At 48.3% G+C, this 12,681-nt stretch overlaps 1 protein-coding gene across 1 annotated transcript in view; it reads left to right on the top strand.

The window, feature by feature from the left end:
- The first annotated feature begins 2,760 nt into the window (after nt 1–2,760).
- LGALS8 (galectin 8) overlaps nt 2,761–12,681 on the top strand; it is a 426,674-nt gene continuing 416,753 nt past the window's right edge. The window contains exon 1 of the mRNA XM_078648605.1: nt 2,761–2,957. The gene's annotated coding sequence lies outside the window, so the exon portion shown is untranslated. The remainder of the gene's footprint in view (nt 2,958–12,681) is intronic.

The raw sequence follows: 12,681 nt of genomic DNA, 5'->3' as shown, positions 1-12,681 counted from the left end.
AATCATGCAGGTAAGCGTTTCCGACCTCCCAACTCGCCACTTACCGCCCACCGCCCGTAACACAACACACTCCCACCCCCTCCCTAAGCCCCGTTCCCCGACACGTACCACTGGAGGCCACAATGCTCCGGAATTGTGGCGGCTCGTGCGTCCTCCGGTATCCACCAGTCCTCTGTCCACGTCTCTCTCCGGTTCATCTTCTTCGAGCCCGTCTGCTCCTTTGGCGTCGTTCGTCCTCGGAGGGCCATCCGCTTCGGTTGCCTCCCGTCCGGCGTTGCTGCCTGTGGTGTCCTCGGCGTCCACGAGGTTTCGGCAATCCTCTTCATGTTTCGGCTCTGCTGACACACCTGCTGTTCCGGCTCTTTGCCTTTCTGCCCGTCCTGACCTCCCGTCATGAGTCCTGAATGGCTGCTGAAGGTGTTGGTCCCGCCTTCGCAATGACGTACGACATCCGGGTCATTTCCAGTAGTCTGCGGGAGGAGGGAAGAGTCTACTGTTAACTGTGCGAGTCCCGTGAGGTCCTCATCCCTGCAATGGTAAGGAACCCAGGTCGTACTTGTCTCACGTGGTTGGTCCTTACATCCGGGGCCTCCCTCACAGGGGTGCACATGGAGGGGTACCACATTTGCATGCACAATGCGGCAGGCACCACGCGGTGCCTGCCACTTTGTGCATGCAAATGCACAGCATACATTTTTACCATTGCAGCGGGTGCTGCTGAAAGCACCGTCCGCCACAATGTTAAAAATGTGTGATGCACCTGTCAATGTGGCGGGCGCATCCTAATCTCCCCCACAGCACCACCGCATATATGGCGGGCGGTTTCGGTTTCCATCAGGATGGCGGGCGGACAAACCCGCCATCCTAATGATGACCTAAGTATGTTTGATATTTCACTATTACAAGCAATTAAAAAAAAAATGCAAAACATTCTTTACCTTGCTTCTGTGATCTATTGTAAACTGTTTTATCTATGAACTTGCCACTTTCTAGATAAGTTCTGTAAAATATAATTGAGAAATATATTTTTTAAAACGTTACAGGGAATTTACTATGGTTGGTTGATAATGCTTGTATGTGTTAAATCTATGTACTTACTTCTGTCGCTAGATGGTAGAGTTGGTCTAAATGAGAATTTGTTTTCTCCTGTCGCAAACAACAGTGTTGTTGTAAATAAATGCTGTGTAGTCCATGTACTTTCTTGATGCTCCTTTATTCAGATAAGATGGTAGGTAAGGTATATAAAGGGAAACCCCACCAGGAGTGGCCTCCTGCCACTCAGCCCACATTCAACTGACAGACATCTACACTGAACATTCTAGCAGGCTCTTGCATCACACATTCTAAGCTGGGCAGCAGGGACAAGTATAACACATCTCCCTTCTTTGATTTGATGAACGAGAGAGATGAATAGAAATTGCGGAGAGTAAATGAGTTAGCAAGTCACATCACGCAATTTCCACATAAATGTAAAACAAGATAAGATTAGCAATTTTAACATCTTCACAAACCAATCATGCAAACTAATAAATAACATTCACACCACCTTCTCTCTTCCTTAAACAAACGTTACTCACACAACGATATAACCAACACACTATCACGCCCACGCATCACATACTCAACCCTGAAACCAAACAAACCGACTGGCCAGGTCAGTAAGAGGCAAAAAGGTCCCAACTCACGGCGTAACAGTATAATACTTAATTAAGAGACAACCTTCACATCACTAATGTCAAATATAAAGTTTAGTAAACAACCAAAAATGGAGCTCCAAGCTCCCACATATTCCACGTAGAAGTGAAAATATCCAGAAGTGGAACTCCAAGGTCCCTCAAACTCCATGTAAATACTTAAAAGTGGAACTCCAAGCTCCCTAAAACTCCATGTAAATATCTAAAAGTGGAACTCCAAGCTCCCTTAAACTCCATAAAAATATTTAAAAGTGGAACTCCAAGCTCCCTCAAACTCCATGAAAATATTTAAAAGTGGAACTCCAAGCTCCCTTAAACTCCATGAAAATATTTAAAAGTGGAACTCCAAGCTCCCTCAAACTCCATGAAAATATTTAAAAGTGAAACTCCATCCACACCATGAATTAACTGTCACCACAGGACAAAATACACCAACAATATGACCTCCCCAAGGATGAGCACTCAGCGTAACATACAAGAGTCCAGACCTTACACTCCAATTTAAACTTAAACCCACACACAAAATAACATTACAATGACCAGCAAAAACAATGTTATAAACAGTCTCGTGGTCTGATGAGCGATCTCTCACCCGAGGTCTTCAATCTCCGTCCGTAGCCTGCTAGTATTGGTATAAATTCACAGAAGTCCAAAGAATCTTCCGACATGCCTGCTGATATACACACCCTCCATTGGTAATCTCATCTTCAGTACCTTTTGCTGTAGTGTAGCACGATGCAATTTACGCATAAAAGTTCTCACTCCACATCTGCTGACACTGCTCACTGAGAGTGCTATGACTTCCTTTCCCTCCCAAGATGAATTCGGAACAAATTTCACTTGTCTTCTTTAAATTTCCTTCTCCTTGAAGTCAACACGTCCATCACAGTCACTTTTCAGCTGATCATGCAAACTCCACAAAGAAAGACATTGACGAGTAAGCCTCTGTTATTCTTGTCAAGGAGCAACAATAACCACTAGATGGCAATATAGGACTACTCTTTACTCCGAATAATAACACGACGTGTGAAAATCCTTTGAAAACATCACATCAGGAAATTCCGCTGACAGTGATGAAGGAAGAGCTGGAACGGCTGGAACCTGGAAGCGTAGATGAAGATAAACTCGAAATGGCGGCACGCAGCATGACGTAGAGCCGGGTGGCTCCATGCACGTCTATGCTGCACAGCAATCTACAGTACATACCACCAGCTGCCGAAGACAAGGCTCGCGCTGACACCACTAGAATCGGCGGTTGAGCCGGTAAGTAAATGTTTTTAACAGTTCCAATAGGCGCAGAGGTGAAATGTTAAAGACTATAAATATAAAATCACCTCAGAAGCGCCAAACAGCAGAAATTAAGTTCCAGCCAGTTCCCACAAAACAAACACTTCTTGCTCGTAACACCTTGACAATGACACATAACCCAATTACAGTGGGTGGACTGCTGAGAAATGTAAATCCAGGCACAGGGCTATTCTTCACAGTGACGGATAGCGATGAAAGTTTTCCTCAAATAACGGATTATTATGAGTTTCACGTAATTACCGTCCAAAATTCATTTAAATGTCGAAATAAAATTCTTTAATCACGTAACGTCAGTGGTAAATGACTTCACTCGGTGTTTTTAACATTGTCTATCGACCTTGAACATGAAAGCTTATTCTGGCACTCTTCTCAGCTTAGGGCGACCGATTTCTGGGTCACTGGTGGGGTTTTCTAGTGCCAGTAAGCTTAAACACGCATTAGAAAAGAGAGTTTTTACCTTTTAAATGTTCTTTCTCAGTTCATTTCTTGAGTACTCTTAAATGTTCATTCGCTGTTTCTCTTAGATTTTCTTTTCTTCTATGAGTTCAAGACTCTTGTCTCCTCGTAGGTTCTTCTGTTTTAAATTGTAGATTTCTGCACGCTGTTTGTTCTTCTTTCTGTCGCCAAAATGTTGTAAATAAATGCTGCGTAGTCCATGTACTTTCTTGATGCTCCTTTATTCAGATAAGATGGTAGGTAAGATATATAAAGGGAAACCCCACCAGGAGTGGCCTCCTGCCACTCAGCCCACATTCAACTGACAGACATCTACACTGAACATTCTAGCAGGCTCTTGCATCACACATTCTAAGCTGGGCAGCAGGGACAAGTATAACAAGTGTGTACACTTTAGATGGTGGCGAACCACTGGTGTCAAAATGGTCGCCGGCCCTTTATATGTTTAAGGAGGGTGAACGACAATTTTTAATAAAATATGTTTCAGAATCTGCTTTTTTAAACAAGGTAAAAATCGTGACTAAATGTATATTTTATAATACGGTTCAAAAAATGCCACGTGACCTTCTTCGAAAGGTATTTCAGCCATCTTGCTTGGGGAAATGTTTGTAGGGGACACTGAAAGTGATGTGAGATAAACATTTACATAACTTCAGTGAAATTTATCAGGCAACCAATAGAAATATGCTCTTTACAATGGAATGCATGGTAAAGGGCCGGACTGTTATGAGCAACTCACAGGTGCAACCAAACCAAGGCCGGTGAGAGAGTGTAGTGCTGCCTGTATGTGCTACAGCGATGATGGACCCCTGGAGGGTGGAACACGGGGGCTGCTGCGGGCATAGCTGTCAAGGTTTCAGATTGCCATGTGTGACATTTTCATAATTTCAGTGTAATTATGAGTGATATTTCAATGACTCTGAGTGACATTTTCTTGCGTGCAAAATTATGCAATGAAGACGATCAAAACATATAAATATCAGAAATTACACTCATTTGAGCAAGAAGAAACTTGGAGATCTTAAAACACCATAAATGGTGCAAAGCACCAGAAATGGAAGGGAACTCAGTTATGGAATGGCATGGTATAGCCTCTCATTGTATAGTAGATGGTCATGTACTGTGCGTGTCCTTCCCTTCCACAGAGGCCAATGGTCCATTTTCAAGCCGCGCCATCCTTGAAGACGCACACCTGCAGGACATAGGAACTGCACCGCAATACACAGGGTGCAGTGCTGGCAACGTAGAACCACCTACATTAAAAAAAACATACCTAAACCTCATGCCAAGAAACAGAAATCAAAGGTTTTTGCCAACCTACGGGTTGGAAATGTGTTTTGTCAAAAGCTGTTAGGAGTGTTTTATAACATAGGGCAGATGGGAACACTGTTTAAGCACCTGACATGGCTTGTGGTACACATCATGACCAGTATGAAAACCCCCATGTTGTATGTGGGGGTAAAAGGAATATTTAAAACACCTTCTGATACTTAATCTGCACATTCCCATGTGCTTTTATGTAATACAAGATTGCTGCCTGCTGCAGAGGCGTCCCTAAAATTGCCAGCCATTGCCCACACTGGGCCCCCTTCCTGCCAGCAATCAATCAGGCAAGCACCAGGACTCCAGTGCCTCTCTGTCCACGTGGGACCCAACCCAACAGGATGTGATGCAGGCCCAACATGAATAGTTACAACACACAGATCCATCTTAGCTCCCTAAGTGTGACACTGACTTACGTACGGACAGGCACCATGCTGCATTTTTCTCAGCATAAGGCAGTAGCTGTGCAGTAATCACACAGCAAAACCAACAGCTAGTATGGCTGTCAGAAGAGACCCACCTGTTTTAAATTACCACCAAGATACAAAGAAGCATGGCCGCCAGAAAGCCGGCTGCATTCGCCAACAAGCGCTTGAAATAATGCACGCACGTACCTGCGGCATTGCTGTCAAGTTTTTAAGATTGCTGATGTTTGACATTTCAATTGCAATCGCAGAGCCCACCTAGACACCAAAGGCATGCATTAGGCACAAGTGGTCTCAGAAGTGTAAGAACGTGCACATAACATTCCCAACTTTCAAGGTTGTAGTGAATCAGGTAAAACATCAGAATTGTCACAATGCACATGCCTCGATCTATGTATGCTGTAATGTATGTTTCTTTGGTGACTACGCGGCCGCCCATTATTTCTAGACTGGAGGCCTATATTATGCTCTCAACTTTGATTATGGTTGCGGCTTGCGCACCGTCACATGGCTGCAATAAATCACAATTTTTAAATTTTGATTTATTGCAGCCACGCGACGGTGTGCAAGATGCAAACACCCATACCTGCCAAGGTTTCAGACTGCTATGTGTGACATTTTCATAATTTCAGTGTAGTTATGAGTGACATTCAATGACTATGAGTGACACTTCCTCGCGAGAAAAATCACGCAATGAAGACGAGGGAAACATACAATTATCAGAAATGACACCCATTTGAGCAACGAGAAACTCTTAAGAAGAGCTTACAACGTACATCCAAAAAAAAGCACCAGAAATGGAAGAGAACTAACCTAGTGCCCCTGTAATCTGATCAGTCAGTGGGCAGGGACACTCGGCATCGGGCAAGGCTCAGAAGAGTGAGGCTGAGGAGCACATAGGTTACAGCCAGCCAGGGCACCAATTGCTGCTCTCAAGCCTGCTAATATTGGAGGAATGCTTAATCAACAGTGATCACCAAGACAGGAGATAATTCAATTTAGTTGTATGACTTTGGCCATTGCAGAAGAGCACTCCACTTGCTGTCACCTGTACTTATATTATTATATCCCGGGCCGGCTTGTTTGTTTGTTGACGCCCCCAATGACAAACTCTGCCACGGACTCCCTCACTACCATGCTTTAACAGTGCCCCTCAAGTCTCCATAGCCACTCTTTTGCTGAGATGCATTTAATTAGGTTTATAGTCCTGCTTCCACACCCTCCGCCTCCTTCGTAAGACCTTCAAATGGATCCCCCTCGAACACCGAAAGACAGTCACTCACGCCCTGGTCACCAGCAGACTCGACTACGGCAACGCACTCTACGCCGGAATAAACAAAAACCTCATCTGCAAGCTACAGAACATCCAGAACGCCGCCGCAAGACTGGTCCTCAACCTGCCAAAACACTGCCACATCTCCCAGCACCTGCGCACACTCCACTGGCTCCCCGTCGAGGCGAGAATCACCTTTAAGATGCTCACCCACGCACTCAAGGCCCTCCACGGCACCGGACCAGCATACCTGAACAGCCGACTCAAATTCCACGCACCCCAAAGGACCCTACGATCAGCCCAGCTTTCCTACGCTGTGGTCCCCCGCACCAGAAAGACCAGATCGGGAGGCCGCTCCTTCTCCTTCCTCGCGGCCAAAGCATGGAACGCCCTTCCGCTCCACCTCAGACAGACAACATCGCTCCCCATCTTCGCAAGAAACCTCAAAACCTGGCTCTTCGACAGACCCCCTCCTTGATGGAATGGAACCTGCACCCCCCCAACTCCCCCCCCACCCCTAGCGCCTTGAGACCCTTACGGGTGAGTAGTCGCGCTTTAACAAACTCCTGATTGATAGTGCTAATCATACCAGTGTAGGGTGTCCGAGCACTCTACATCACACACACATTACACAGAAACAATCAAAATGTGTAAATCAATGTATAGGAATGTTATAGAGGATAGAGGACTACAAGGGGTAAGAACCACATGTCATCCATACTGATACAGTATAGTTTAAGAGTGCTTGGTCTGGCACAAACTCAGAATTTAAAACGTAACACCGTGGTTAGGCAGTTCTCTTTAATAATAAGAACAGATGTTTTTTTTTTTACCAAAATGAACCCTTTTTGCAATATTCTAATAATGAAAGGCTGGGGGGGAATCATAGCACTCTAATCTATACCTTGCAGTTTGCATGCAGGTCTTCTACGACAGTTAATAGCTCCCTGGGATTTTAACTTAAACACTCACTGCAAGTAAACAAAAGGATGTCTCGAACAAAGCACTAACCTATTTATATTATATGCTCTCCTGACCTGCATTCAACACATACTTTGCAGTCAGCATATTAACTCTCTGCTCTACTTGATAATCAGCCAGAATTTCCACTAGACAACATTCCGATTTATGTGACATTTTTATTGTTGTATTAAAATTTATGGAGGAAAGGAAGACGCAACAGATGCTAACAGACCGGAAAAGGGGAACAGTGCCCCGAGGAAAAAGCTTAGACTGGAAAATATAAAGCTTTACCGGAGGCAGGAGCTGAAAGAAACCGCCGGTGCAGTCAGGATAGGTGCCACATCCTCGCCCTGGAGCAATCATCATGGTCTTCGTCTCCACTCAGCAGAACGGTCGGAATGGGGCGGGGCCTATATGAACTTTTACTTGTATTGATGTATTCCTGGCCGCCTGCCCCACGATGCATTCCTGCGGGCATCAGAAGAGAAGACAGGGCAAGAATGCAAAGCTAGCCAGAGGCTATAAATAATTAAATGATGACCTGCGCCCACACGGTCCCTCTCCGTAATCTCTGGCCACACAGTGCAGCCTCGCCTCACCAGACGCTCATAGTGCCAATATCGGCGCGCCCACCATCCCTCCAAATACACGAACCCCCATCAAAATAATTGGACAAGACAACTTGTTGTTGGGAAAAGTAGTCGCAGGTTTATTAGCATATCCTTGCTAAAACATGGTGGGTTAACTTACAGATGATCCAAGGCAAGCCGCCCCTCGCAGCTTGCCACCTGATAGGCCAAGTAGCCCGCGGCCTTGGCCTTGCGGTGCTTAGCGGTTGATGGTGAGAGGGTAGCCCCTCACCTGTCCGGTGAACCATTGGTCCACCCTCTAGCCCACGCCCCCCCCTACGAGGGGCGGAGCGTTCAAGCAACCCCCGGTTGTCCAGGTAACCAACCGCCCGTAGGATAACGGGGCGCCGTCGCACCCCCAGGGTCCACCGCACGGATCTCCCAGGGATAATAGGCCTCAGCACCCTTTGTGCTTCTGCATAGGGTACTCCTAAGTACCTTTCGCCTCTGGATCATCATGTAACTCCTCCTGCAAGACAAATAACAATTCATTAAATCCTAACCCCCCTTGCCACCCGAGATGTAGGGTAAGCGGCAGGGAGGGAAACATCGAGGGCAGTGAAGACAAAAGAGACTGCTCAGGGGCGTGTAGGAGACATAAATACCTTGTCCCCCCAATAAATACCGATGACGTCATGGCCCGGGCAGCGGCCTCCGGCCACTGGACCCCAGAGGGCTGGTGCGCCGGTTCTCCTGTGGCACTAAGGTGCCCGCCCTCTTATGAGGGTCACCTGCGGCTCCGTGTCGGGCGGCCTGCATAGTGCCAATATCGGCGCGCCCACCATCCCTCCAAATACACAAACCCCCATCAAAATAATTGGACAAGACAACTTGTTGTTGGGAAAAGTAGTCGCAGGTTTATTAGCATATCCTTGCTAAAACATGGTGGGTTAACTTACAGATGATCCAAGGCAAGCCGCCCCTCGCAGCTTGCCACCTGATAGGCCAAGTAGCCCGCGGCCTTGGCCTTGCGGTGCTTAGCGGTTGATGGTGAGAGGGTAGCCCCTCACCTGTCCGGTGAACCATTGGTCCACCCTTTAGCCCACGCCCCCCCCCTACGAGGGGCGGAGCGTTCAAGCAACCCCCGGTTGTCCAGGTAACCAACCGCCCGTAGGATAACGGGGCGCCGTCGCACCCCCAGGGTCCACCGCACGGATCTCCCAGGGATAATAGGCCTCAGCACCCTTTGTGCTTCTGCATAGGGTACTCCTAAGTACCTTTCGCCTCTGGATCATCATGTAATTCCTCCACAGCCCTGTATGTGGCGACCGTCACAGGCAGGGCCCCCCACCATATCTACCTCCTATATGCAGCCCGAAGAGCTTAGTGCCTCCTGAATGTCCAGCAGAAATAAATCCATGCCTACGTTGGACAAGTGGACGCCTTCCTCATCCAGGCAACCGGGGGCTTTGGCATGGAGTTCCCCGTGTCGGATAAAACCAAAGCCCATCAGCTCAGCGAATTTACGCATAGCGCAGTTTACTTTTCTTCGCGCCCCTTCCACTGCTTGCCCAGAGCGAGCACCTGCCCAACACCGGCGTGGTGTGATTTCCGACCACCAAAGATCACAAGGACCCAATAAGTTGCTGATTTTGTTGATGTTTACTTTCATGTCCCTTAAGAGAAATCTCTTCCCTAGGCAAGGTAGGTCGTTCCCTCCCACGTGCAGGATGAGCACGTCTGGGGGCTGAGCGTTCCCTTTTAATTCACGTGTCAGCAAACCAAGCACCCCGCTCCATCGTAAGCCAGTGACTCCATGCCAAACAAAACGAGTTCTGCTAAACCCATGCTTCCACTTTCTCTTCTCCGCCCACTGGGCCAACCTGGAAACCCCCTCGTGTCCCATCACCCAGACCGTTGTTCCTGGTAAATGAAGAGAAGTTTTGAATGTAACTATTTATTAAACACACTAAATCACACTGTTCATATTACCACACTTTAAACCAACAGTAAAACAAAAATACAGGTGCATGGCCCCGGGTGCCTCCTTATACAACTTTGTTTCAAGACCCAATGACCACATATCCACCCTCACATGTGCTCCAGCCCATCATCTGTTACTTTCTGGTCTTATGTATCTCTTGTAACAATCAGAGGACCATCTCCCCAATTGCTTGATGCCTTCCACCTGTACCCCTTCTGCGGCTGCAGTCGTGGCTGCGCCTATGCGGAATGAATGGGAACTGTACTTTTTGCCCACCTTCGAGACACCTGCTGCAGCTAAGCATGCGTGCATTACCTGTTCTACCTGAAATTTGGTCAAGGGGGTACTATCTGCGTGTAAGAGGAGGTACCCCACCCCATGAGGCCGCATGGCCAGGTAATCCGACAGGAGGCTTACGGGGCAAAATTTTGGCGCGCCAAGGCTTTGAAGCCACAGTTCTATCCCCCTGCCCCTCTGATCAGTCTTGGATTGGCGCAGAGTAACAATGAGTGTGTCCCCCAAAACCCGCACATCCGCCATAGCCAATGCTACCCCTGAAACGTCATGTTTAGATTTGGCGACCAGTTCAGAGATCCTGAACGCGCCGAAGAAGGCAAGGCTAAAAGCAGATGCGAACAACGCAGCCTCGTAAGTGGACGAAGTGATCTGAGGCAAGCACAGGATCATCTTTTGCAGAGTGGCAAAATCAATAGGCGATCTGTTATCTGGCACCTTGTGTTCCCTCCTGGCCCACCCTTTCAATGCTGCCCTGGTCACAAACCCCCTGGTAGGGTCCTCCTGGCCTAATAGCTTGGCTTTATGACTAATGGCCGCTATGTGCCCAGAAATCCAAGAGTGGCTCTTATTACTGTCTTTGGCCCACAAAATGAATGCCTGGACTTTCAATTCTGCCGCATCACCATCAGCCTCCCAATGTCCAACAATATCACAAAACTTTTTTACACAGGCCTTGTATCGCTTGACAGTGTTCTGTGCCAGAGACATCTCCCCCAGAGCCCTCATCCTTTTCACCACTTCAGCAGGTACCAGAGGTGCGCGGGGAAAGGGGCGCCTTCCTCTCTCGCTCTCGGCCAGGCTTCTCGGAACCGTTGCCACTGAAAACGAGAGAGAGCGTCAGCGGCGATGTTCTTGGTGCCCTGAATGTGGCGCGCCCTGCATTCAACATTGTTATACAAGCAAGTACGCACCAGTTCGCGCAGCAAACAGAGAACCAGGGGGCAAGAGGCCGAGTGGGAGTTGATGGCCTGTACCACTGCTAGATTATCCGACCACAGCAGGACCCTTTTGGCAGACAAGATGGTGGGCCAGAGGTGGAAAGCCACCCCAATGGGGAAGAGCTCCAGTACTGTGATCTTAGCCGTCACCTTCTTCTTGACCCATGCGTTGGGCCACTTCTCCGCGCACCACTCCCTGTCTAAAATGGCCCCAAAACCGCACCTGCCCGAAGCGTCCGTGAACAGAGAAAGATCAGGGCTGCCCGCCCAGGGAGCCCTCCAAATCACTGCCCCATTGAAATTGCGCAGGAACTCCGCCCACATGGCCAAATCATGCTGTATTCCCTTGCTAAGCTTCACCATGTGGTGTTTGCTGGCCATGTTTGCAGTGGCCCTGGCAAGTCTTCTGGCAAAGACCCTGCCCGCTGGAATGATTCTAGCAGCAAAGTTGAGCAGGCCTAGGATGCCCTGGATGCAGCCCAGGGAAGCTTTGTCAATTCCTACCAACGCCTGAATCTTACTAGACAGGTCACGCACCTTCTCCTCAGGTAATCTGCATTCGCCTGCCACGGTGTCAATCTCTATACCCAGAAAGGTAAGAATTTGAGCTGGCCCCACTGTCTTACCAGGGGCCAGGGGGACCCCCAGGTGATCTGCAAGACGGACGAAATCTACCAGGCCCTGTGAGCAACGCTGTGTCCCCTCGCTCCCGATGAACAAAAAGTCATCCAAGTAATGAGTCACCCCTTCTACACCGAATGTGTCTTGGAGTGCCCATTGCAAGAAACAACTGAATGCTTCGAAGTACACACAGGACACAGCACAACCCATGGGCATACATTTGTCAAAGTAGAACAATCCGTCCAGCTTGAAACCTAGCAGGTGATAGCTGCTCGGGTGGACTGGTAGTAACCTGAAAGCTGATTCGATGTCAGCCTTAGCCAACCAGGCCCCTCTGCCCGCTCTCCTGACCAGGTCCAATGCTACATCTAGCGTGGCATAAGACACTGAGCATGTATCCTCATCTAACCCATCGTTGACCGAAGCCCCTTTAGGGTAGGAGAGGTGGTGAATCAGTCTAAAAGCCCCTGGTTCTTTTTTAGGCACGACCCCCAAGGGAGATACAACAAAGTTCTCTAAAGGTGGGTGCAAAAACGGACCTCCTACCCTGCCTAGTGCTCTCTCTTTCTCAACCTTTACCCTAACCACTTCTGGCTGGTCCCTTGCAGATTTTAAGTTCTCCGCATCCCTGTTCCCCAGGGGACCGGAGTAAGGGATCCTAAAGCCCTCGTGGAAACCGGCTAACAACAAGCGTCTGTCTGCCTCTAAGGGGTACCGCCTCAGTAAAGGGGTAATGTTGTCAATGCTCACCGGGGACCCTCCCAGAGGCACCGTCCGGTGCGTACTTGTAGGGGGAGAGGCAGAGGCTGTGGCAAGAGGGCGCCCGGAAG

Source organism: Lissotriton helveticus, chromosome 6 (assembly GCF_964261635.1).
Source record: "Lissotriton helveticus chromosome 6, aLisHel1.1, whole genome shotgun sequence".
Taxonomy (NCBI): domain Eukaryota; kingdom Metazoa; phylum Chordata; class Amphibia; order Caudata; family Salamandridae; genus Lissotriton; species Lissotriton helveticus.
Note: the sequence above shows the minus strand (reverse complement) of the source record. Positions and strands in the feature narration are given on the sequence as shown.